General features: G+C 42.6%; 1 protein-coding gene and 1 long non-coding RNA gene across 2 annotated transcripts in view; one reads left to right on the top strand and one right to left on the bottom strand.

The window, feature by feature from the left end:
* Positions 1-27,853, top strand: part of IL15 (interleukin 15) — an 82,407-nt gene that overhangs the window by 18,391 nt on the left and 36,163 nt on the right. The gene's annotated exons all lie outside the window — the stretch shown is intronic.
* On the bottom strand, positions 2,470-6,791 carry LOC310742561. The gene is made up of 3 exons (XR_014538556.1): positions 6,317-6,791; positions 5,815-6,161; positions 2,470-3,452 (listed from the first exon to the last, which is right to left on the bottom strand). It is a non-coding gene; the product is annotated as an uncharacterized lncRNA (long non-coding RNA).

The following is a 27,853-nucleotide window of genomic DNA, read 5'->3' as shown; positions in this document are numbered from 1 at the left end:
CGTGGGTTATCAGCACCCGGGGCAAGGCAAGTAATTTGCACCCCCTAACCCGTGGATTTGCGCCCCCTAACCTGTGGATTTGCCCTAACCCCAGATGTTGCGCCCGGTGCGGCCGGCCCCCCCTGCACCCCCCACGCTACGCCACTGGATAAGATTCAGTCTCAGGCCTGCTATGAACAGAGCCTATTCATTAGCCTTTAAAAGTAACATTTTGCCTTTTGCCACAGCATCTTGTGATAGAGCAGAGGAGAGCAGAGAAAAGCTGTTTTGGATTTTTAGAAGACAAAAGGAATTCTGGACAGTTTTGAGGCCTGGTGTGATTATTGAAGCCTGGGGTGATTTCAGACAGGATTTGGGTATCCTGTCCCTTCACTATGAGCTACTTTTAAAATGAGGCTGCATTTTAAATTGCATTTTAACCTGTATTTTAAATTGGGGTTTTCCCCCTCCTATTATGTTTTTACTCTAATTTTACTGGTGGTGTTAGCTGCCCTGAGCCCGGCTCTGGCCGGGGAGGGCGAGGTATAAATAAATTTATTATTATTATTATTATTATTATTATTATTATTATTATTATACGCCACCTTGAGTTCCTTGGACAAAATTTCAAGAAATAAACAAGCAGCATTCTCCAACACCCTTGGCATGCATGCATGCTGATGCCACCAGCCTGGTAGTGCCAACACCACCCATCTTTCAGCACCAGCCACAGACTTTTCTCTTCCACAAGGCATTTTGGGATGTTTTTCAGTGTTTTCAAAGTTTTTCTAGGTGTTTTTAATTTTAATTGTTTTTATAATATTTTAACTGTCTAGCTGTTTTGTTTTTGAAATGGTGGTGAGTTTGCCACCCTGGGTTCCTTTTGGAGGAAAGATGGGATATAAATTCAATAAATAATAAATAACAACAACAACAACATATGCTGCCTATAAAGTTGGCACCTTGGCCATTGAGAGTTACATGATATTTTGACTGTTTTAATGGGGTTCTTATTTCTGTTCCCCTTGCATTTTAAATGCTTGATGCCCACCCTGGGAATATTCATGATGAAGGATGGGATATAAATCATACAATAAAGAATTAAGTGCTGTGAGTCCAACTAAACTGTACCAGTTCAAAGTCTGCTGACATTTTCTCATTTCCCCCCATACAGTTCTGGAAAGGCCAGACATTAGAAAATGTTATAGTATGCAGAATACGTTATCTGTGTGGAAACACTTGTTTCGCCAAAAGCGTGGAATAACCTGCTTTGCCCTAAAACCTTTCAAGGGGGAGAAAGAAAATGTATTTTCTAAGCAAATTCCCAACTGCAAAGATAGGAGCTGAGTACGTGTAATCTACCCAAACTATTGTGACTAGGCTGAATAGCAGCAGGAGATCTAGTTTTCCCTCCTGGTGTTTTCCTTGCCACAGTCTCTGCCATAATATTTACAGAATAAATCTGTGACTTGAAAACTTGTCACCCGCAAGGTCCCCCCACCTTTTCCTATTTATTTTTCTTAATCCAGAAGGATAATGTGAGCATAGGCCAGGAGGAAAAGACCCTGCAAACGGAATATTTTAGGGAAATAGCTACTGAGTAGACCAAGTTGGGTGCAATGCTGTTCATGAAAAGAAAAATGATCAATGCTGCCTGCCAAACAAATGGCAACTCATTCTGCCCCGAATAAACAGTGACCCGGATCCAGAAAACTGCACAACTAGTTTCATGGGACTGTGGTGGCTTTGGGCGCTTCAAACCACACCTCACGCTGGGTGACAATGGACCACTCACTCATAGCCTAGCCAGCTGCAAAGGGCTGTTGTGGATCATATAACTGTAGAGTTGGAAGGGAGCATGAGAAACCTCTAGTCTAATCCTCTGCAAAGCAGGAATCTTTTTGCCCAGCATGGGGCTCAAACCCATGCCCTTGAGATTAAGAGTCTCATGCTCTAACAACTGTGTTATCCAGGTGTTCTGAGACAAGAGGAGGCACAATGTTTGCCACCCCAAGCTCCTGGAACTAAGGGTGGAATTAAAAAAGAAGCCGCATTTAAAGAGTGGGACAAAACATGCCATAAAGACAATGTACTGAGCATACATTGGCTGTTTCCTGCTTTCTTTGGAAAGAGATGCTTCATAAGACTGACAGCTCTCATTGTCAATAGGGGAGATGAGGCTCTGAAGCCTGACAAGTGTGAGGAAAGAAGACATGAGGGAAGTGGAACTGCCTGGCAACTGGTCTCCCTCTGCCCTCTCAGATTCTGAATCTACATTGCTTTATGGGAAGGAATGCAAAGGGCAGGATTGTGTCCGCTTTAGCAAAGCAATTATTTGCCAAACTTCTCCCTGCCATGCAGCTGTTTAAGGCTCTGGAGGCTCCTCAGACATGGCTTGGCAACCTAGTTCCTGAAAATACAGCATGCTGAATTGCAGAGCTCAGAATAATCACCTTATGTGTATGATAAATGAGGAAAGAGGCCAGAGAATATGGTAATTGCAAGGCAATAGGCACTGTATATTTGATACAAGAGAACTTCAATAGCTCAACTTTTTTTTTAATTTTAGTGTAACAGAGAATCTTTGCTTCTCTCAACAATTTCTTCCCTCTCATTGACAGTTGATTTACCAACTTTCTTGGCCTTTTCCGCATCTGTTAAATCAAAGATGAGCGACCTTACAGAAGCACCAATGAATTTTTACATATATTTTTTTGTTACAGAGAGTGCTAGTATATTCAACAGGGTTCTTATATCAGCCACTTTTTACCGATAATTGATGTATTGTGTGGGACACATTTATGCAGGGGAGATGGCAGTTAGCTGCTCTCACTTTGCATAAAAAAAGATGTCGCCATATTTTAGAGGAGGCTGGCACTGAAGACAAGCAACAAATTTGCTCGCCAATTGAAGAGGCTGAAGATATCAGCAGCTTCTTCCATTTCACTGCTGTGCTGGTTATATGTGTCCTTATGAACCCAACATTGGTAGAGCCTCCTGGAAAGTGAGCCTGGACTTCATTTTCATAGGAAGTCTAGGATTAAGGAATGAATAATGTAACATCCTCCTGCATTACTACGCATGGCCAAACCATACCACAATCATTTTTTTCTGCCTTAAGTAGCCAATTACAATTCATGACCACAATCTGAAGACTGGTGAAATTAAGTCCCCTGAAATCAAGGGCCTTAAAAGGTGCCTACCTTTGCTTTGGAACCTAGCCACAGTCTTTTCCAAATGCTGATTAAGTGGCTTGGGAATAATGCTTGGTCTCTAGAGCGACAGTTTGGCGTCTGGGTGGGGTTCAAGTGAGGAAGAAGGGCAGGAGGCCACATACAAGTCTAGTGTCCTTGTTCCCACCGGCTCCACTTCCATTCTTCATGTGTTCAAGAAGGTTCAGCTGAATGAGGTCATGCCTGGAATTTTCTGAACATCTTGATGTCAGACTTATCCACATATTTTTCACAGTTCCACTGAAATAAGAAAGAATGATCTCATATTATATATGTGTGTGTGCGCTATTATATGTACAATATTATTCATATATCATATGCATGTATGCTCAGTTTCCAAAAGCAACCAGCAAATAAACAGATACATACAACACGGCATATAACTCTGTACAACTATTTATGTATTAATATATTTATAAAACTATGTGGCAGAAATATAGTACCGCACAGGGTTTGACTCTTTTATATGTATAATTTATGTTGCTTTGGTTTGGGGGGTTTTTTGCATATCATTTTGCATATAATTAGTGCCCAGTTTGTTTCCAAGCCTAATTTAAAGTGCTGGTTATTACCTCCACATCCCTTAGTACTTGGGACTAGAATATTAAGTGTCTGCCTGTCTTCATATGATTTATAGGAGGGCTTCTTCTATATCACACCAATGCTTGAAGTGTTGTTGGCCGCACCATACATTTAAAGCACATTAAAAACACCTAACACCCCACCGCCCCCAAATACAGTCGTACCTCAGAAGTCGAACAGAATCCATTCCAGAAGTCTGTTTGACTTCTGAAATGTTCAACTTCCAAAGCGCAGCTTCTGATTGGCTTCAGGAAGCTGCTGCAGCCAATCGGAAGCCGCGGAAGCCCCATCAGACATTTGGCTTCCAAATGAACATTCGAAAACCGGAACACTCACTTCTGGTTTTCAATCGTTTGGGAGCCAGAACGTTCGACTCCCAAGGCGTTCAGGAGCCGAGGTACGACTGTACAATACTGGGAACTGCAGTTTACCCCTCAACAGAGCTACAGTTCACAGCACCGTTAACAAACTACTGTTCTTATGATTCTTTGGGGAAAACCATGTACTTTAAATGTGTGGGTTGAGTGTGACTAGGCCAAGCCTTCTGGGTTGCACACTGTGGATGGAACTACTTTCCCCAAGGGAGGCTCCTCTGAGCCCTTCCTTATTCATCTTTTGCTGGCTATCGAAGACATTCCTCCCCTCAGGTCCCAGTGAACAGTATTGGTTTTCTGCTGATGCTTGTTCTTTTTGCTGGTTTAGTTAATGTTTTCTTTGCTGCTCAATCTTGTATATATGTGTATTTGTGCGATTTCCTTTGACTGGATTTTTGTTCGTTTGTTGTGCACCACTTAGGAGGTATTTATTTTACTTATTTAACAAGATTTATGGACCACTTAATCAAATTACATAAATCAAGTAAGCAGCTTACATAAAATAGTATAAATAGTCATAAGAAACCAACAGGCTTAAAAAAACCTCAAATATACATAAGAAAATTACACGTCTGGGTAGGCTTGCCAAAACAAAAGCATTTTACAGTGGTACCTCGGGTTAAGTACTTAATTCATTCCGGAGGTCCGTTCTTAACCTGAAACTGTTCTTAACCTGAAGCACCACTTTAGCTAATGGGGCCTCCTGCTGCCGCTGCGCCGCCGGAGCACGATTTCTGTTCTCATCCTGAAGCAAAGTTCTTAACCCAAGGTACTATTTATGGGTTAGTGGAGTCTGTAACCTGAAGCGTATGTAACCTGAAGCGTATGTAACCTGAGGTACCACTGTAGTAGATACTGAAAACAGTAAAATGAAGGCACCTTTGCAATGTTAATAGGGTAATGAAACAACTTATAATACTGGATGACTCATACCTGACATTGCTCAGGTAGGCTAAGAAAACAATCAGTGCAGTTTAGAAAGGCTCAGTCTGCCTGCCATCTTGGTCCAAAATGGCATCCAATTGTATCCCAATATAGATGAAAACCTGCCCCTTGCTCTGACAAACCACCATGCAAAATTGGTTATGATATTTTAAGAGGTGTCCAGATACATGGTGAACAACTTTCCAAAATATATAGAATTTGAAATGTAGCCCACTGACATGAAGGAAAAGGCATTTGTAAGTATCACTGTTTCCAAGAAAGCCTCAGTAATTTGAGCTGAGCAGGAGGTTTGTTACAGTTTTGTCTCAGTAATTTGGAGATGTGTAAACTGTACTTCACCCATGTGGATACAACTTATGTTCTTTGCTTTGTTGTACTCGCTGCTTCCAAAGGAAGCCATTTATTATTATTTTAAAAATGATGCTTTGTACTATATTTGACAAGTGTGAAATATTCATAAAATGTAGCCCAAAAGCTTGAAACCTTGTGTATTGTTCATCATTGTCCACTTTTTTTTGTTTGAAAACCACCAGGGTGCAATTGACTGCTGCTATAAGAAAATAATTCCTCAGTTTGTGTTGTTATCTGACCTATTCTTGTGCTTGTAGACCTCAGCAGCACACATTCATCTTTCTTTTTTTGCAGACTCATTTAGCTTTCTTTTATCGTGTGGCAGCAATTCTCATTCTTCTGGCACTGACCTTTCAAACTCTCTTGATGCCTCTTGAATCCAGAGTCTGCCATTCTTATTTTTACTTTCTGGGTTCACATCTGGTACTAATGAGCCTCCTCTTACCAAGAAACTAGGCTGCTGATTTCCTAAAGAGATAAAAGACATCCATTTTCCAGCCAATAATATCTGCTTGTGGAAACGGTTGGCTCAGTGTTAGCACAGTGAGGGGGAAAAGAGGCCAAGACATTTAGTGATGTACAGGTGTTGACTGATGTACAGGTAAATCTAGAACTGCTCTTAACAGCTTGGGGGGAAATGTTTTCCTCTAATTGGGTATTTTCTACCCTAAATTTATATTTCAGCAGGCTTCTTGAGCTGTAGCTCCCAGTGGCGTAGCGTGGGTTGTCAGCACCCGGGGCAAGGCAAGTAATTTGCGCCCCCTAACCCATGGATTTGTGCCCCCTAACCCTAACCCCCAGATGTTGCACCCGGTGCGGCCGGCCCCCCCTGCACCCCCCATGCTACGCCACTGGTAGCTCCCAGGTATAGTATATTGTTCTAGGCTTGGGAGGTCAGCCTAGATCAGGGGTCAGCAAACTTTTTCCGTGGGGGGGGCTGTCCCTCAAACCTTGTGGGGGGGCTGGACTATATTTTGAAGAAAAAATCCCCCCCCACGACTCTCCCTTCCCTTCTCCACAGCACTGGATGAGCCCCGGTGGCTGCTTACCTGTGCCTTGCGAGTGGCAGGGGCTGGCGGCAGCGGCAGAAGGACGATGAGCAGCGCAAAAGGACTGGCTCTGGAGAGGGGCTGCTTAAGATGGCGCTCAACCAACTGCGGCTCAACAAAGCCCAGTCCCCTTCCCCCTCTAGGCAGGGCGGGGAGAAGCCAGGAGGAGGGAGGAGGCGCTGGCACGGTGTGTGAGGGAGGGGACGGGAAATGGTGCAGACTGAACGATCAGAATCAGATCCATGACAATCCACACGGTGATTCCCGGACTGTCTGCGGGCCGGATCCAGAAGGCAATTGGGCCGGATCCAGCCCCTGGGCCTTAGTTTGCCAACCCATGCCACCACCACCACCCCCGATATCCATGGGTCTCTTTTAGGCCTGTGATCCTGCATCTGCGAGGTTAAAACCTGCTGAACCAGCCAAACCTGTTCCTTTGTTAAGGTAATGGCCTTAACCACTCAGCTAAGTATCTATCATCAGCATCTGTTGCCATAGAGATAGATGGGTGGATCCTTTCCCTTCTTAGAATCATAGAATCATAGAGTTGGAAGAGACCACAAGGGCCATCGAGTCCAACCCCCTGCCAAGCAGGAAACACCATCAGAGCACTCCTGACATATGGTTGTCAAGTCTCTGCTTAAAGACCTCCAAAGAAGGAGACTCCACCACACTCCTTGGCAGCAAATTCCACTGTCGAACAGCTCTTACTGTCAGGAAGTTCTTCCTAATGTTTAGGTGGAATCTTCTTTCTTGTAGTTTGGATCCATTGCTCCGTGTCCGCTTCTCTGGAGCAGCAGAAAACAACCTTTCTCCCTCCTCTATGTGACATCCTTTTATATATTTGAACATGGCTATCATATCACCCCTTAACCTCCTCTTCTCCAGGCTAAACATGCCCAGCTCCCTTAGCCGTTCCTCATAAGGCATTGTTTCCAGGCCTTTGACCATTTTGGTTGCCCTCCTCTGGACACGTTCCAGTTTGTCAGTGTCCTTCTTGAACTGTGGTGCCCAGAACTGGACACAGTACTCCAGGTGAGGTCTGACCAGAGCAGAATACAGTGGCACTATTACTTCCCTTGATCTAGATGCTATACTCCTATTGATGCAGCCCAGAATTGCATTGGCTTTTTTAGCTGCCGCGTCACACTGGTTTTTTCCCCCCCAATAATATTTATTCAAATTTTTAAAGGTTACAAAAAGAAAATCGCAAAAGCAAACAAACCGATACATAAATGCAGATCACATCTAGAAAAAAATAAAAAATAAAAAAGCAAAAACAGATAAGAAAAAAGAAAAAGAAAAAACAAACAAAAAAATTAAAAATACATTAAAAATAGATACAATCAAAAAGAAAAAAGGATGAATCGAACCTTTACATATTTTTGTTTCTTTAACTTATTTCCTTGACTTCCTCACACCTCCCCTCTTTGTATTCTAGTTCAGGTATGTATTTCAGCAAATCCTTCATCTTTATTTTCATCCTAATAGTTAATCCTAATATGCTGTAATTTTTCATTCTCTCCTTGACCAATTATCCATCCATTTACTTTTTTTAATCTTATTTCTCGTTAAAACTAATATATTTGTACTTATTCACTTAAGATGTTTCCCCTAGGGTTATAAAAATTTCATTCCACGATTTTTCCATTTTTCATTACAAAAAAAGAAAAAGAAATCTCAGTATATACATTTTAAATTCCCAATTTTCTTCCACTGTCCCCCCTCCCCGGTCTCGGCCCCAACCAGCAGTTCCATCAACCTCCAACAGTCCACCAACCTGGAGATCTTAAATCCGAGGCTCTTAACTCTTCTTCCTGTCCCGTCTGTCGATCTTCTTGATAATCTTTGATATGAAAAAACAGTTCTCTGGGGGGCTCCAACCCAGCGATGGTCAAATTCCTTCTTAGCATGTCTGCCAGATTTCCATAATTAAAGGTAGGGCCCCTAGAATATTCCAAGCCTTGCTTCACACTTCTTTCCAGTCCAAAGGCCCCAAGTACTCCAGTCTCCTCCTGGTTCAAATTCATATTCCCAAAGTCACTTGATCCCCACATAAGGTGATCTCTCGACCTTTCATTTTCCAGATCAAACCAGGCTCCCATCTCCAAAACCTGGCTTCTCTTAATTACATTCATATAAGGCCTCAACTTATAACCCTCCATTTGCCTCTGTAGGGTTAAGGCTCCCCCTTGCTTCACTTTCACAACAACTCTCTCCTTCTCTGGTTCTTCAACATGTTCCATTGAAAAGGATTCCTGTGCCGGATTCTTGTCAACTTCTTTACTGATCCCCACTTTTGTTCCCAAAATATCAACGCTGGTAGCCATAACATTTATCTGTTCATGCAGCTTTCCCAACAGATTAAAATGTCCTATTCAATACAGAGGCTACTTCCTTCTCAACAGACATCCTTGAAGTGTTCAAGGTCAACGCTGATTTCCCAGAGCCTTTATTTTAGAAACCAATTTCCCAGCTGCATTCTTGTAACAATGTCTCAAAACTCCCTCTAGAGGGAAACAGTCTCCATTTATCAATCCTTCCAGCACAGTCCCAAAAGTAAGTTAGTAACAATTCCAATTACCTTTCTTCTTCTTAAGCACAGAAGCGGACAATGGAAGCCGTGTCACACTGTTGGCTCATGTCAAGTTTGTGGTCAACCAAGACTCCTAGATCCTTTTCACATGTACTGCTCTCAAGCCAGGTGTCACCCATCTTGTATTTGTGCCTCTCATTTTTTTAGCCCAAGTGCAATACTTTACATTTCTCCCTGTTAAAATTCATCTTGTTTGTTTTGGCCCAGTTCTCTAATCTGTCAAGGTCGTTTTGAAGTGTGATCCTGTCCTCCTAGGATGGAAGAACAATAAGTCAAGGCAGGTAGTGTATGGGTTTGGGCTGGTGCTGGAAGCTGGTGAGAGAGAGGTTTGTCTTGCTTTGTACTGGACTCAAAGCTATGGCTTGAAGATCTGCCTGGGAACCTAGTGGGGAAACAAGGTTTGTTGGAGTGTTATTACCAACATATTAGTAACTAGCAGGTCAAGTGTGTGTCTTTGTATAAGTGTGCATAACTGAACTGTTGTTATAGCAAGGTCAAACTTTGTGTGTTTATCTGTACATAAGCTAGGTATTGCACGAATCTGCTCATCTGTGTCCTTATAACTATGTATACGGAGAAGAAATCTGATTCTTTTTTGAGCAAGTTGTGAATTGCTTTATAATAGACCCCAAAATGCACAAATGCATTTTGGGCAGCATCCATAGACATATCAAACAAACAAACAAATAAATATTTCCTAAATAAATCTAGCATACAGTCGTACCTTGGAAGTCGAACGGAATCCATTCTGGAAGTCCATTTGACTTCCAAAATGTTCAGAAACCAAGACACGGCTTCCAATTGGCTGCAGGAAGCTCCTGCAGCCAATCTGAACCTGTGTCAGACGTTTGGGTTCCAAAGAACATGCGCAAACCGGAACACTCACTTCTGGGTTTGCAGCGTTCAGGAGCCAAAACTTTTGACTTGCAAGGTGTTCAACTTCCGAGGTACGACTGTATTTTCTAAAAAAAACAATCTGTTAGTCTAGCTCCACTCTGCACCCATGGTCATTTGCTATTCATTTCCTTTCCTTTCTGAACCCTCCAGTGTCTTTCTATGTCTTTGCTAATTTTTTTGGGGGGGGGGTGGAGGGGCATTGATTGTGCATTTGAGTGCTCTGTCATGGGTACATGGATTGTCTGTGGAACTAGACTCACTCTCAGACTTAGTGTTCCCCATCTATAAAAAGGAAAAAATATTTTTTATAGGATACCTTTTAATGCTTAATTCCTTAATAATAAAAAAATTCCTGGTGACTGGGAGTGGCCGCTGGGACCATATAACACCAGTCCTAAAGGATCTTCACTGACTCCCAGTACATTTCCAAGCACAGTTCAAAGTAAGGTTACCAGATGTCCTCGATTCCTGGGGACAGTCCCTGGATTTACAAACCAGTCCCCATACAAAATCCATTGAAGTTGAAATGTGTCCCCGGATTTATTGAAAAAAATCTGGTAACCTTAACCCTAAACAGCCTTGGCAGGTATACCTGAAGGAGCGTCTTCACCCCCCTCACTCAGTCCAGATACTGAAGTCTTCCTCAGAGGGTCTTCTGCTAGTTCCCTCACTGTGAGAAGCAAAGTTACAGGGAACCAGGCAGAGGGCCTTCTTGGTAGTGGTGCGGAACGCCCTTCCCAGTGGCAGAGGAAGGGAGGTGGGGGCGGTCCACCTTGGGTGCCAGCTGGGGGGTGTGACATCGCAGTGGGCGGGCACCTCCCCCTTGGGATGCTCGCATGTGTGACGTGCCATGCCGCCCCGGGTACCGAAGCCCCTTCCTCTGCGACTGGCCCTTCCTTCAGATGTCAAGGATATAAACAACTATCTGACTTTTAGAAGACATCTGAAGGCAGCCCTGTATAGGGAAGTTTTTAATGGTTGATATTTTTATTACGTTTTTAAATGCATGGGGTAATTAATTAATTAATTAATTAATTAATAATAATAATAAATGCAGTGTGTGTGTATGACTTGCACGTGAAGTCTGCTGTTGGGCTCACTTGCTTGAGTTATCCGCACTGCATGCACTTTTAGTTCTGACTTTGTGTCTGGGATGTGGAGGTAGGGTGTGTACACTCAGCAGCTTGTTGTGCACTTGGTGCTGCTTATGCTTGGAAATTCCTTGCTCGTGACATCACCATCCCAATGCCTGTTTTTTCTTTGTTTGAGATGGATTTCCCCTAACTGTGGAAAATCCAGTACATAACAATAGCCAATGCATTTGCTGTCATTGCTGGCGTGGAAACTTCTGAGTGCATTTTCTTTCAGGGCGCCGTGTTGCCACATGTGTGCTGACCTTGCAATGAGTGGCCTCTATTGTCCCAGCGCTACCTCCGTTTGTTACTCACATTAGCAGATTTGTGCAAGACCTGTAATAATAACGAAAATAAAAATGCTTGGGGTTCTCTAGTCCTCTGAGGTTAGGGTATGTGTATGTCAATCTTTTTTGTAAATTAAGATCATTCCTCTCCCTCAACCTTCCCCAGCTTGATGTTAAGTTTTAGCTTAAAGCAGTGCATTTTTTAAAAGGGGGAAAAAGGTGTCAGTACTCACCATGAAGTTGTTATAGTAAGTGCCACGCTTTTAACATTTGGAAAAAAAAAATATATGCCAGTACTGCGTACTCTTGAGTATCCAGAGGAAAAAACCCACTGGCTCAAGGCATTTAGGGATCTGATGATAAAGGGAAATCTACCCAGTCTTCCTAAGCCTGTTCTAGCTCAATAAACTCCTGCAGAGGTTTTTGAAATAAACAGCAAGAGGAAGCAAAGGGTGTTTCCTGCTGCATGATGAGATACTTGGAGAGCTTTGGAAAAAACAGCAGGAAGCAGCTGAGGACTGATTTGATTCCCCTCCCTGTTCTCAGCAACATGGTCAGATCCTTGGGTGCTTTAAGGCTTCAGGTTTTATGTGTGGTTGACCATCAGTTGGAGAAGTCTGGTAGAGAGGAATTATCTTCATTTACAGAAAGCTCAGCACATGCACATGTCCCAGTCAGAAGTTTAAGCAGTCTCACATCTTGCACAATTCTCTTAAAACAGTAATGTGCAATGATAATTTTTAAAAGAGGCAGCAGTATGGTGCAGTTTAATATTGTAAGCCAGGAGCAGGGAACCTTTCCTGGTTGCAGGACCAGAGTTTATCTATTTATTTAAACCATTCATATACTGCTGAACTATAAAAGAATAACAGAATTGCAGAATTGGGAGGGAACCTGAGGGTCAACTACATTGTCCCCCATCCCAAGTGAAACCATACCAGACCCTGCTTAGCTTTCCAAATGTGCTAGCCGTTTTATTGGTGCTTACGACAGGTTTTATAAGTGATCCTTAGCACACACTAAGGCAGGGGTTGGCAAGGTTTACCTTGCCGTGGCCGGTTCACTCCAGCAGAGTTCCGTCTGTGGGCCAGATCGTGTGCATGTGTGAGCGCACCAGGCAGCGATTCCCGGAGTCTGCGTCTGTGCAGACGCGATTTCCGGCGCCGCGGAAGCGAGTCCCCGCACCGTGCCGGTTTAGCACAGCGCGCAGGTACTCGCCAAGCGCATGGCTCAGTTCAGGGGCGGCTCAGGGGCCAGTTAAATGACTCCCATGGGCCGCTTGTGGCCCATGGACCTTAGGTTGCCGACTCCTGCACTAAGGAGTAAAGCAAACAGCAGCTTTCTGAGTAAGACTAGGAGAGTGTGTGAAAATGGTGGCCCAAGAGCCCCGTGCTGCCCTGGGGAGCGAATGTCATGCAGTTGGACTGAGCTCAGAGGGAAAGAAGGTGAATAAGAGGGGACAGAAAAGAGCTGGGGTGATGGAAGTAGGCATAATCCCACTGTAAACAAACAGTTCAGACCTCTGGGAGGGAGGAGGGAAGCTGAAATGGATCGAAAGAAAGATGGAGGAGCAAGTTCTCCATAAATAATTGACTGGATAAGTAGGAGAGAAAAAATAGAGTGTGAGAGAGAAAGAAGGGAGAAAAGGGGTGGAGCTACTCACTCACTTTTGGCCCTGGTCCCACCTGCTGCCAATATCTTCCCCTCACAAGAGATTATCCCTGAGATAATGAGCCCTTCCTAGATAAATGATTCCCATGCCTGCTTTGGAAGCAGTGGACTTTGGCTGTTTGTTGGAGTGCTTAAACTAGGCCTCCAACTAAGCTTAACCTGTCTATCTGTGTAGCGTAATACAAAATGATAATAAGCCTCCAATAACCTCTTTCCAAACCTGGGTATGTGCTGGAACTTCTTGCTGCTCAGAGAGGAGAGGTGAGTGTAAACCAATTGATTTTTATTATTATTATTATTTTGCTGCCTAGAAATCAGTAGAACTTTAGTTACATGTAGAACTACATAGATAACAGATTTTGAAGCAAATGGGCAGAGTACAGCGTGTTCTGCTGACTCACAAGAAGGCATGGGCGGGGGGAGAGACCCATCAGATACGTAAAGATTTTTGTGAAGGAAGCACCTCTCTCTCCATAATGTGAGCCAGAGGAAAGATTAGCTGAAGTGAAGAAAAGCAACACTTGTTGGGGTACATGCACCAGTTTATAGGTTTTTAAAAACAGAAAAGGTAGATAAATTGAACAATTTATTTGCCACCTGAAGGAATTATGAGAATCTAACACTTATCATTTCTATCCAGGTTGTATGTGGTCATGTTCTCTTCAGCACTAATGTTATAAATTCAGAGTTCTATATTCTTCAGTTCTATATCTTTCCTTCAAAGTATAAAGTGCACAGCAGTCATCAACGGATATATCCTTGAAATAATTGTACTGGAGTCTTTTGAGATATTCTAAACAACGTAGCATAAAAAGGTAACCTTCTTCTCTTGACTTCACCAGCTAGGTCTGGGGAAACTTTTCTGACTTGCTATAAATGAAGTATCACGTTAATAGTGCAATCCTATGCATGTCTATAAAAGGGACACAGGTGGCGCTGTGGTCTAAACCACAGAGCCTAGGGCTTGCCAATTGAAGATCGGCAGTTCGAATCCCCGCGATGGGGTGAGCTCCCGTTGTTCGGTCCCAGCTCCTGCCAACCTAGCAGTTCAAAAGCACGTCAAGTGCAAATAGATAAATAGATACCGCTCCGGTGGGAAGGTAAAACAGCGTTTCTGTGCGCTGCTCTGGTTCACCAGAAGCGGCTTAGTCATGCTGGCCACATGACCCGGAAGCTGTCTGCAGACAAACGCGGCTCCCTCGGCCTATAGAGTGAGATGAGCATGCAACCCCAGAGTCATCCGCGACTGGACCTAACGGTCAGGGGTACCTTTACCTTTTATGCATGTCTATCAGTAAGAAAGAAGTCTTACTAAGGTCAGTGGGACTTAGTTCCCAGTAACTGAGCATAGGATTGCAGATTAAAACTCATAATTTCCAGAACAAAATGACCTCCTAACCTTTTAGTCTTCATAATATAAGGAGAATACCTATTCACCCTGGACTCAGATACATTAATTAAAAGAACAAACAAACCATGTTATAAATGCGTTGTAACACTGTGACACCAGATGGCGCTGTAGAGCTGAAATCAGAACTGAATACGGTATATATAAGCCGACCGGAATATAAGCTGAGGCACCTAATTTTAGGACAAAAAGCTGGGAAAACTTATTGACTCGAGTATAAGCCAGTTCACCACACCACAAACCTGGTGGTGGTGGCAGTGGAGGAGGAAGAACAAGCAGCCCCAAAGGGCTGCTTTAGGGCTGCTCATTCCTCCTCTGCCGCTACTGACAGATAGAACTGCCAGATAGAACTTATCCTGTACTTAGGTATTGGGGAACTTAGAGGATGGATGTGCCTGACTCGTGCCTGACTTGTTCAGGTGAAATGGCAGGTGAAATGGCAGGCAAGAGATCAGGGCTTTACTTTTTAAAAATCATTTATACAAAAAAGTGCAAACATAAAAGAAAGAAAGAAACAACATGATCTGGGCTATTCTCCAAACTCTGCACATGTTCCATTGTGCTCTGGTGTGCCCTGGCTCAACTGAAATAGCTGTTTTTTATTGTCTATTGTTTGGAATATTAATTTTCTTAGTTTCTTAGTTTCTTAGTTTCTTAGTGTTTTGGGTAATGAAATGTTAATTGGCGGGGTGAGTGTAGGGAGGGAGGAAAACTGAATGCAACTGGAAGCAAGTGTTCTTCACGTTTTAAAAGTTTATGTGTGTTTAGTTTTTTGGCAATGGAAGTGTAGGTGAAATCAATACTCAAATTCAAAAATGTACATCATGGGGGTATGGCTTAATTTCTAAATCAGAGGTACAGAGTAAATTTTGTCTGAAAATCTTCCTGGACCCTCTTACATGAAAACTCTTCCCTTTCCATGGAGAATAATTGATGGATTTATTTTATTTTTTAGTCAGGAGATGACACTCTGCACATGTGTAATGGCACACTTTTCTGAACAAGTTGAATTGTGATGAAAACAACAATATTAAAAACTGAAGCCCTAAAAAGTCAAAATGTTATAAGCTGGCACTGCAGTTCTAGGAAAGTACCATCCTTGATCAACTAATGTCATACTGAATTCTGTATTTCCCCCTTGATTGTCAAGGTCAGTCTTTGGTATGAATGGAATGCTATTTCCATTGCACTCCCTCCGTTCTGGAAATCATTTGTCCAAGGCATTACTAAGAATCATTCATATTGGGCAGCCATTTTATTTATTCATTCATTTACTTTAAATGTACCACAGGATTTAGGGCAAGGTTCCCGTTTTATTCTAATCTTTCCCAGACATTTATGTGATTTGCACTGATTATCTCAGAACTGAGCCTTGCTGAAATTCTGTAATTACAGTCTGTTCGATGAGAAGGACCATTAAAATTACACACTGTGCTTGTTTGTTTAATTGACTGGTAGCTATTACTTTTAGCAATATAATTGGTGCCAAATAATAACAAATTGACTTGGGGAGCATGTTTTACATTCTGCGTGGAAAACAGGGTGGGCGGGTTTTTTTGGTTCTTTAAAAATCACAACTATCTCCATTTCATTATCTTAATAATTAGGGCAATGTATTACAAACTGTGTGCCTAGGTTCTTAAATAAGGATGGTTGTCTGCAGCAAAACTATGCATATCACAAAGCGGGGACTGAACTCGATACAGCTGTGAAAATCTAAGAAGCCTGCCTGTTAAGGTTTTATATAGCCATTTTAATATGAAGCAGCACAACTGGTGCCAGGAATTTGGCTGCTTTCCCATTTAAAGGTGGAAAGGAAAGGTCAGGCAGAATTGAGTCCCTTTCAAAGGGGAACTTGAAGTGGTCCACATTACTGAAGATACCCTACACATTGTTGCTGCCAAGATCATTTAGTGAGGCTTGGTAACCCAGAGCAGGTCCCTTCCTGATCTAAGAGATCATTGGGAACTTTTATGGGGAAACTGGTCCCCTATATGCTGACGACCCCAGGCCTTTGGGGATTTATAGGTTAGCAACAGCACAGTGACTAGTGCCTGGTGGCCACTGGAGAATCTACACCCACCAATCTTTTGGTCATGGTGCTGCCTGAATAGGAGGTGAGGAGATATATGCTACCACAGGCTAATGTGTCAGAGCATTATTGAAACATTATGAGGGAAGCGTCATTTAGGTAAGTCAATTCTATTACAGCGAGCATTTGGCAACTTGGCTGGCACACACATTTGTGCACATAATCTGTATTTGAATGTAGATTTCAAATCCCTACAACTGTGAATTTCTAATATTTTTTCAACCAGAATGATAATATGCTTTGTCCTGCAACATCAGGTTTTAAGGTAACAATAATTTCATGTACTTCAGTTGTTTTCACCAGGTGGGTTTTGTTTTGTTGACATGTTGGGAGGGGCCTTTGTCTGCTTGTTCTGTGTAATATTTTCCCAGATCACACAATTTGGTTTTCCAGGATCTCTTTGGCTTATGGTGTTCCCGCCATGCATCTCTTCAGAAGGTTAAGTATTCAAGCCCACTTGATATTCTGGTAGGTCACTGTTTTCCAGAAATATAGACTCCCCTACCATGCACCAAATGATATCTTTGTTATTGTCACTTCAATTGTAATTATATTTATTTATTGCAATTATATCCCACCTTTTTCTCCAAGGAGCTCAAGGGTGGCATACATGGTTCTTCCCTTCTTCATTTAATCCCCACAACATCTCTGAGAGGTGTGAGTTAGGCTGAGAGGAGGCAGTGATTGCCTCAAGGTCATCCAGTGAGCTTCATGACTTTGGGAGGGAGGAATTTGAACCCTGGTGTGGTGGGTCCTAGTCTGATGCTCTAACCACTATATCACACTATCATCCTGCAGCAGTCATATCAGATTGTGCTCTCATGACAGTCCACTGCTTGAATTATTTATCACACTGGGTCTTCTAGGGGTTGCTTAAATGAATAAAAAAAATAAGTAACCAGGACAGATGGTTTATCTATTGCTAAAATTCCCAAAGTGAAACATGAACAATTCATTATTATTTTACCTCTGGTTTCCAAGAAATCAGCTATGAATCTGACTCACGGCTGGCTTCTGTGATACACTTCAGAGCCATAAATAGGATGAGCACTCGACATGCACTTGAACTCCTTTCAGCATAAACACTCTGGGCTTGAACACTCTTGTTGTTACTGCCCATTTTGTTACTGACACAACCCCCATTGTTCAATGCAGACACTGCTCTTTGGCATTTCACTTTCTCCCCTTCTTCAAAGGTGTAACGGAACTTAAAACAAATAAATTTAATGGAAAGAAGGCAGGGAGTTTTAGTCAGGTTATGCACTGTACCACAATGGACTCGTTCAGCTATGGGTGTCATAACTGGTTGGAATCCATCCGTCTCGGGAGACAATGGAGGAGTGCGCCTTGAATCTCAAAACCTCAGTATACTCAAACATAATTACTCACAGAGCCAGTGATTAAGAGTGTTGGGCTAAAACCTGGGAAACCAGGGTTCAAATCCCTGCTCAGGCATTAAACACACTAGGTGACAAGTCACAGTCTCCCACCCTAACCTACTTCACAGGGTGGTTGTGAGGATAAAACAGGGAGGAAGAGATCCATGTATGTCACCTTGTGCTCCTTGGAGGATAGGGGTGAGATAAATGCAACGAATGAATATTATAATTTAGCTAGGTTGCCCTCTTAAACAGACTTACTGGAGCAGGGGTGGGTAGCCTTTATGGGCTCACCCTTGGCCAACCTTCTGAGGATTGCATGCCAGCAATGAGTATGGGCAAAAGTAGATGTGACCACCTCACGTTCCTGCACGAACACATAGACCCCCCTCCATACTGATCAACTGAGGAGAGGAGTTTATTCCCTCCTCTCTGCTCATCAGATGGTCAACCTGATGGCTGTTGTTGTTTAGTCGTTTGGTCGTGTCCGACTCTTCGTGACCCCATGGACCAGAGCACGCCAGGCACTCCTGTCTTCCACTGCCTCCCGCAGTTTGGTCAAACTCATGCTGGTAGCTTCGAGAACACTATCCAACCATCTTGTCCTCTGTCGTCCCCTTCTCCTTGAGCCCTCCATCTTTCCCAACATGAGGGTCTTTTCCAAGGAGTCTTCTCTTCTCATGAGGTGGCCAAAGTATTGGAGCCTCAGCTTCACGATCTGTCCTTCCAGTGACCTGATGGCTAGGGAGGGGCAATTTGCATTCCCATCAGGGTGCCATGCTCTGCCTTTCCCAGAGCTGGCAGCTTTGTTTATTTTTTTGCTCCCACCCAAATCAGTGAGGACTTGAAATACTACTACTACTAATAATAATAATTTTAAAAATTGCTGGGGGTCCAAATGGGACCCCAAATTGAGGTCTAACCACCTTGTGCTACAGGGTCAGCTTGGATTAAGTGAGGCATACCTCAGTGTAAACATGCATAGGAATGTGCTGTTAGTCATACAAGGAGTGAATTTGAGATTACAGTTCTCTCAGCCTGCAATGTTTTTCCACATTTCCTCCAGCTATGGATGAAAACTGCTCCAGGTTTTCCACATTATTAATATTAGAATTCTTTGCTAGACATCTACCCAAATATGGGGACCAACATTTATCCCTTTCTTTAGATTTAATTTAAAATGCAAAGGGCTCGATAAATATTGCAGAAAGCACTGCACACCCGTCCCTTGTACTTCAATTAACATTTTAAGGTCAGAATTATTCCCATTTACTGTGATGTTTGTCCTCAGTTTTGAGTACATTCCTCTTAGCATTTTTAAAAAAATCTGTTATCAAGTATCTGAAGTGTCTTGAATAAATGGTCCCACTATATGCCAACAAATACAGTCTGCTTCTGTTTTCTTATTATGACATACAATATCTGTTCAGTGCTTTTCTGTTGTTGTCTGATAAGTGATCACTGTGAATATAACTATTGTTTTATTCAGACTTTTAGCCCATGAAGCTGTGAAAAATGTCTAGCCTTGGTTTAGGAGAAAGATGAGGTTATATGATGAGAACAGAGCTAGCTTCTGCTTCTCTGTGTGTGTTTGTGTGTAAACACTATTCTGGCATTATTCTACTAGTCTGGTAACATCACAGTTTTGGCATACTAATTAACTATGTCTAATAATGATGAGTATTTAGCTCACACAATACATCTATAAAGGCTTTCTAGAATTCAGCTGGTATCCCATCTAATCCTGGATATTGTGTACACGTTAGGGATTGTATGCACATTTTAACTTCTTGCAGAGAAAAGCGGGCATGGCATGCTTTGCCCTGGTATGTTAATTTTGGTATGTTAATTTCATCACATTTCCCCCGCTCCCATCCCCGCCTCTGTGAATCATATAGTTCATTATATCTTACAAAGACCTTGATTGCTTCATCATTGTTATATATCTTCTTTGAACCTGCATGCAGATCAGAGAAACTACTCTTTTGAACTGAGCTTCTTTTAACTTCTACCAAGTAACTCATTGGCTTTATTATGCAAGAATTATTAGTTATGTACTGTAGCTATAATAAATCTGTCCTAATATATCTCAGTTCTGGAGCTAGGCTGGCCAAGGCCACACAGCAGGGTCCACTACATGCTCAGGTTCCAAAATGCAGTAACACCATGCAGTAACAAGGGGAGTCCAAAAGCCAAGCCAAGGACAAGAGAATCACCCCGATCCCAAGTCTAGAAATCAGCAGCTAAAATCATTCAGAAGGCAGGCGGGATTGTCATGTTTCAGTAGCAAAGAACTGAAAGGCATATTTTGTTCTAGCAATTATCAGATTTCGACTGAAGGGTTAAGATAACCTGGTCTTCCAGATCCTGCTGATAACCAGCAGCAGAGGCTGAAGCCTGCTCTCCAAGGAGCCTTTACTGTTTGAAATATACTCAGAGTCGCAGAGTGATTTCATGCTCTTTATTCAGCTCATAGTGGTGAGGAGGAATGAATGAATGTCCCCTCAAAGTATCTGCTTTATATACATTATTTACACAATGGGCTGCACATGATTGGCTAATTCCGGAATTCTACTGTAAGCCAATCAGGTTGTGGATTCACTTCTATCTGGAGCATGATTGGGTGGTTCCTGCCAACCAATCATACTGCTGCATTGTTCTAGGACCAATCAGACTGCTGCATTCTGAATCCTATTGTTCTAGGACCAATCAGACTGCTGCAGTTTGGATCCTATTGTTCTAGGACCAATCAGACTGCTGCAGTTTGGATCCTATTCAACTCAGTACATAACACTGTTGATGAGAGCAGTTACACCCAAGGACTCCTTTATTCTCAAGTAACTTCTGGGGACCTTGGGTTTCCTGGTGTGCACTCCTTCACTAACCAGCTGCCTGAGCCTGGACCTTCTGGTGCTGAAACTCTAGAAGACTGGGAGATGCTTCGCCTTCCTCCACATTGACTCAGATCAGGCCTCCAATGCTACAGGTGAATCAGGAACACAGCCCAATGGTCCTTTCAGGGCAACCCTTGGAGGCAGGCCTGGTGAGGATTCTTGCTGAACATCAGGGTCTTATGGGTCTGTGCTGCAGATAGGTGCTCTGTCTGCTCTCCTGGGTCTCCTGGCTTTGGAAGGTCTTGCTTGTCAGAAGCTCTAGCTCAGTCAGTAGAGCATGAGACTCTTAATCTCAGGGTTGTGGGTTTGAGCCCTATGTTGGGCAAAAGATTCCTGCATTGCAGGGGCTTGGATTAGATGACCCTTGCAGTCCCTTCAAACTCTATAATTCTATGATTCTAAGAAGAGAAGTTGCCCAGGGTCAGGTCAGGACTTGGTATGACAATATCCTTTAGGTTAAATGAAGGACATTGTGAGGTTCAGTAGTGATGCCTTTTAGGCATGTGTAGGAAAGTGAGCTGTGTCAGAGAAGCTTGAAGAGGAGACAGACGAGCAATTTAGATCAGCAAAAATGCAATGGAGAAATGGTTCACTCTTCCCTTCTATATCATTGCTTTTTCCTTCAGCACTGCTTTTCCAATCAAATTGGCTGTCTCCTGACAATGCAACACAGTACAAAAAAGAGCCAGCCACATATCTCCTGTGCCACATCTATTTTGACTCTATGTTTCTAATAACTGCAGATATGAAGAACTAATAACTTTTGAAACAAATATATGAAACAAGCAAACAAAAAATAAGTGGGTTTTTAAAAAAAACACTTAGAAGGACTTTGCAGGTCCAAAATTTATGCAAGGTGTTATAGGATGTGAGGTGTTGCCAGCAGTAGCTGAGCCACTGAATTACTCGGTCTTTGAAAGCACTGATGACATAGGACTTATACACACTTACCTTATGCTCTCTGCTTTCCAGGTACAGGCCTGCGCTTTAAAGATCTGTGTCCAAGTGCTCTTTTCCTTTTTTTACCCCAGAGCTTCTCCTTCGAAAACTCACTATTTGAAGTGCAACAAATGGCAGTTCAGGTGTTCTGCAGATGACAAATGACCATTCAGTGATAAAGTGTGGGGTTTTCTGCAGAAAGCACCAGTGGAGAGAAAGAGCACTCAGACATGGAACTTGAAAGCATAGACAGTGCCTAGAAAGTGCGGAGGAAAGGATAAGTGCATTTATTTATAATGAGAAATCTTTGAGGCACATGCCTTGAACTGTAAGAGGAGTTCAGTTTCTGCAAGAGCCAAACCTACAGCTTTCAGTGGTGCATATAGGTGTGCACAGCACATTTCATTGGGGGTGCACCCAGGGATTTTTTTCAAAAGGGTGAGCGTTTATGGAATACATACCCATACTCAAACATAAAGGACATTTTTATTCATCAGACAAAAGAAACTGACAACAAAAGTTGTTTTTTTTTTTAATTCATAACTAAACTTCACTTAATATATGCAAAATTTAAAAAAAAAACCTGTGAAACCAAATACTGTACCAAATTTTGCTATAGTAATAACCAGGCATATACAAATATACCATCAGTTTTCATGATCTTCATCTTTAACCATTAGCTCACCCAAATTAAGCAAAACAGGTTAAGGTTCCTTCATTTCCCTGACCTAGAGAGCGAGGCATTGCTCGCCAGTGTAAGCAAAAGGTGGCGAGCAGAGCAGCTGAGAGGGCAGATATGCCACACTGTACTCTCTTGTGCTTGCCATGACCCCCATATAAAAAATAAAATAAAATTAGGGTGTGCCACACCTATGGTGGTGCATAACTTACTATAGCATAGTACAGTATAGCCTTTCTGTACCATCGAGTATGTCAGCCAAAGTTCATACGATCTTTTTGTTCAGCATAAGCTGCTCATTGTTTCACCTAAGTTAATGTGCCAGCTGTTCTTGATCATCGGTTCTAATAGCTAACTTTTACATTTTTCTAATGGAACAACAACACACATAGCAGAAAAGGCATTCCCCCCCCCCTATGCCATGAGACTTTACGACTTTGTTATTTTGTCTATCAGGGCAAATGCTAACAAGTACTTTATGTTGTGCCTAGAGAGCTTATGGCTGCCAGTCAAACACAGAGAAAATGTAAGGCTGGGAAAGAAAGGCAATATTATCTCAGACAAGTTAAAACTTGGCATTTTTACCATTACATGTGTAGGTATTGCTACTGCATTGCTACTGGAGATTAAAATGTATTTCTGATGGTTTATCTAAGGTTACTGTTTACTGACTGGGTTCCATTTGTGAATCACTTCCCACAAAGTATCTCATAATTTAAAAATTGACATTAAAAACAATTCCATATACTGTACACAAAGAACTGAAAGCAATTCTATATTTTAAAACAATGTCAAAGCCAATGAAGATACAGTTTAGGATAAAGAACTCCACTGACGAGGTTGTCAAAAAAGGAACGTCTTAATAGGCATTTAAAATGCAACAAAGACAGTTTCTGTCCAGTGCATAATGGGAGGTCATTCCAGAGGGTAGGTGCCACCATAACTAAAGGTGTGATTCCTATATAATGGAGCTCCTGACAAGAGTGATTCCTTGAGTTTTTAAGGGGTGAATTGTGCTCCAGAACCAACCCCTTGAACTTCGCATGAAAGCTAATGCAATTCTTTCACCAGCAGCGTAGCATGGTGCTGACCGTCTGCGCCATGGAGCAATCAAGCATCACAGTAATCCAACTTGGAGGTTACCAGCACATGGCAACAGCGGCCTGTAACCCCAGGATACAAACCTGTTCCTTCAAAGAGAGTAAAGCTAAAAAGGTAAAGGATCCCTGGATGGTTAAGTCCAGTCAAAGGTGACTATGGGGTGTAGTGCTCTTCTCGCTTTCAGGCTGAGGGAGGTGGTTTATGTCCACAAACAGCTTTCTGGGTCATGTGGCCAGCATGACTAAACCGCTTCTGGTGCCATGGAACACCGTGACGAAACCAGAGTGCATGGAAATGCCATTTACCTTCCCGCCACAGCAGTCCCTATTTATCTACTTGCACTGGCGTGCTTTCGAACTGCTAGGTTGTCAGGAGCTGTGACAGCGCAACGGGAGCTCACTCCGTCATGGGGATTCGAACCACTGACCTTCCAATTGGCAAGCCCAAGAGGCTCAGTGGTTTAAACCACAGCACCACCTGTCTCCCTGTTCAAAGAGAGTAGGACCCCATCCAAAGCAGGCAATTGGCTAGTTGGCCAGATTTGGGAACCTCCTCACTCACAGTGCCTCTATCTTGCCAGGATCCAGACTCGGTCTGTTGGCCCCCTTGCAACTTAGTACTGAGCACAAGGACTGGTCCAGGGCTTGCATGGCCTCTCCTGATTCAGTTGTTACAGTGAAAAAGAGCTTTAGCAACATCACACCATTATGTACTCCTGGATTCTTCTCTGATCCTGAATTATCTAAAGTCGTATTCAGGTGTTATAAGCCCAGTGCTTTTTTTTCTGGGGGGACACAGGGGTACACATACCCCTAAACATTTTGTGAATCTAAGTTTGGCCTCATTGAGGGGCAGTATTTCAATATGAGTAGGAAAACAAGTCCAACACACAAGTATGGAGTGGGGCTGTTCCAAGCAGTCCCACTCCTCACATCATGCATGCCAAGAAGCAAATCCCCCCCCCCAATTTATATGTACAGCACAAATGTCAGCAGGATGGAGGGAGACTTTGTGCACACAGCTGAACATGCTAAAGCAGGGGTCAGCAAACTTTTTCAGCAAGGGGCTGGTCCACTGTCCCTCAGACCTTGTGGGGGGCCAGATTATATTTGGGGGGGGGAATGATGCAAGAGGACCATGAGCCCAGGTGGCTGCTTACCTGTGTCTTGAGAGCGGCAGGGACTGGCGGTGGCAGCGGAAGGACGATGAGCGAAAGGGCTCCGGAGAGGGGCTGCTTAAAATGGCGGCCGCTCAAGCGTTGCTGCTGCTGGCACCAACAAAGCCCAGCCCCCTTCCTCCTCTAGGCAGGGCGGGGAGAAACCAGGAGGAGGGAGGGGGAGGCTCCACCGCCGCCATGTGAGGGAGAGGGAAAGAATATGCGCACTGGCGATCCATGCAGAGATTCCTGGACCATCCGTGGACCAGATCCAGAAGGCAATTGGGCCTGATCCGGCCTGCAGGCCTTAGTTTGCCTATCCATGTGCTAAAGCCTCCACACATTCTGGTATGCATGGAAGCAGTGCCAGATTAAATCCCGTGGAAGCCTGTCCATCCTCTCCAGTCATCTGCATCGTGAATGTTTGTTTCTTTTCTTCCATCTTTTCAGGGTTTTGAAGTATTTTTCTTTTACATATTGGTGCAGATAAAATAGTTCTGGCCGTTTGCGGGAGTTTTGCCTTTCCCTAAAATTATATAAATTAAATGAGATTGGCTGCCTTTTGAGGTAATTGGATTAACTCGGACATTTTCAATGCCTACTTCAAGGCAGTACAAATGGTCTGAAATCAAATGAGGTTAAAAAGTCCCCTATAAACTATGACTGCTGTTACAAAACTTAATTAAGACAGAACAGCAGGCGGTTCAAGTGTGAAAGCACAGTGCACATTTTTTTCTTTCTTAAAAAAAAATTATTTAAAAAAATGCCAGCATGGAAAAATAGCTCTGATGTCATTAAAGCTAATTGGAAGTGGTGTGTGTATTAAATGATGATGTAATTAATGGGCTAATGAATAGCATATTAAGATTGTTATTAGCAATGAAATTTGAAACGTACATGAAGAACCACTTAAGGTTATCATATCATTAGAGCCATTACAAAAATCTCCTCACATTATGGTGCATTTTATCAGCTGATAATACTGGACTGCAACTGAGCAGGAGTAATAAAATCTTCTGCTCTTTCACCCTCTCACTTAGAGCAAATTACGTGATAATTGCCATATATTAGTTGTGTGCTCAGGTAAATTGGCCATTCTAATGTTATAGTACAACTTGCCTAAGAAGTATTTTTTAAAGGTAATGTTAGAGCTGGAGTGGGACAAGGACTCGCACCATTACATTTCCATGCTAGTGACAACAGACTCAGGGGGATTTTAAAATGTGTGTGCAATCGTGGGTTCAAGCTACAGGGGATTGCCAGCTGGTGGTGACTTCCTTCGCATAAACCCATGTGAGAAATCACTTGTTTTCCTCATGTAATACCCAATAGCTCTAATAAGCTGCTCGACTAATCATTTTGCAGCACTGTTTTACAGCTCTGTTAAAAGTCTCTTAAGAGCTGCCACTTAACAAGTGTTCCATACGTGTGAGCAGCAAATATCTCCGCTGAAAGAAATCGAGCCTACTTACATGCATAACCAAAAATCTTTCTTTAAAAGAAAGAAAGAAAGAAAGAAAAGACAGAAATTGCCCTGCCCTAAGTAGGTTTGGGTCTGATTAGTTTTCCAGGGTCTCCTAGCAAGGTAACAGATGGTGCACGGTTGGCTCTAATTTTGGGGGAAATTAATCTCTGCCTGGCACGTTGCCACTGTTCTAGCACATAGAAAAAGCTTCTGAGATGTAGAAAGCTGGCTGAAACTTCCAAGGGCAAAATCCCAACATGAAGGCACGTACATTTTCCAAGAATATAGCTGTTTGTTTGATTAATTTAAAGCCAGCTGATGATGGGCTACGGATCTGATGCTTCACGATTTGAATAATTACAGAGGTGCATTTGCAAAAACAGTTTCAAGAATCTTCAGATCTGCACCTACTGGAAATAGCCTGACACTGGCTAGGACCAGATAGCCTGGCTGATTTTTCCTCTGACCTATTACTAAATCAATAGCAGGTTATCTGTGAAGTTTCATGGGATAAGGGTTACAAAAACTAAAGCTCCCTTTAGAAAGGAACTAATGAGTGCAGTCAATGAAAGAGAGCAGCTTACTTTCTGATTGGTGAGGAATGCAAGTCAATATCCCAGTGAAAAAGCTGCTTCATGTACCATGATTCCCTTGGCAATTTGTCTGTGTCTAGTTAAGATGTTCAGCAGCTATTAATCAGCTACGGCATGTTTCAATGCTTGAATTAAAAAAAAAAAAACCCTTCAAGTCAGAACACTTTTAAAGCATAAACTTTCTATTCCTTTTCATGTCTCTGTTTGACTTTGCAATAATGTTCTTACTTTTTTCCAGGAAAGCCACATGATTTCTCTTGGGTTCCTAGTGATTGGTGTCAAAGGTCCAGAGAAAACCATTGAAATTGATCATGGCTTTTGAATGCAAATCTTTCTAAAGCTTAAAAGATATAACCTGTGTATCTACAAACTGGCCCTGATAACAACAGGGGTCATCTTATATCCTCCAACATTTTTCCGATGAAAAAAGGGACTTCCCATTCCATAATGATAATTTTACTATTTATACCCCCCCACATCTTTCTGGATTGCCCCAGCCTCTCCAGGCAGCTTCAAACATATATATAAATACTAAAACATTAATCATTTTTTTAAAAACCTTCCCTGTACAGGGTGGCCTTCTGACGGCTCAGGAGTCAAATAACTCCATACCCTCCAAAGTTTCTCCAGTGAAAATAGGGATGTCTTAAGGAAAAGCAGGACATTCCACAATCAAATAAGAAAATGGGATGCCTTTTCTAAATCAGAGACATCCCTGGAAAATAGGGAGAATTGGAGGGTCTGTCATCTGCTCTTAACCTTCCCTGATGTTCTTACCCTTGCGTGGTGCTCTGGGTTCCAGCACCCCTTCACAAGCACACAGTGTCATCTTGATAACCCCAAGCCAATGGCTTTGCATATTTAATTATTAGTTTTCCTCATTTTAATAATCTAGCCTTAAAAGAGCTTTCATCTCCTTACACTGTAAGAATAGCAGCTGCTGGGAAAAGGCACACATGCCATGTAAAGCTTCAGAAGGCTTAGTAGGCCTTATGGACAAAACTGACAAATGAGGTAAAACTACAGATACATGGTTTTATCAATTAGCAT

The sequence above is a fragment of the Podarcis filfolensis genome, assembly GCF_964270895.1.
Source record: "Podarcis filfolensis genome assembly, chromosome: 9".
Taxonomy (NCBI): Eukaryota; Metazoa; Chordata; class Lepidosauria; order Squamata; family Lacertidae; genus Podarcis; species Podarcis filfolensis.
This window is presented reverse-complemented; position numbering and strand designations above follow the sequence as displayed.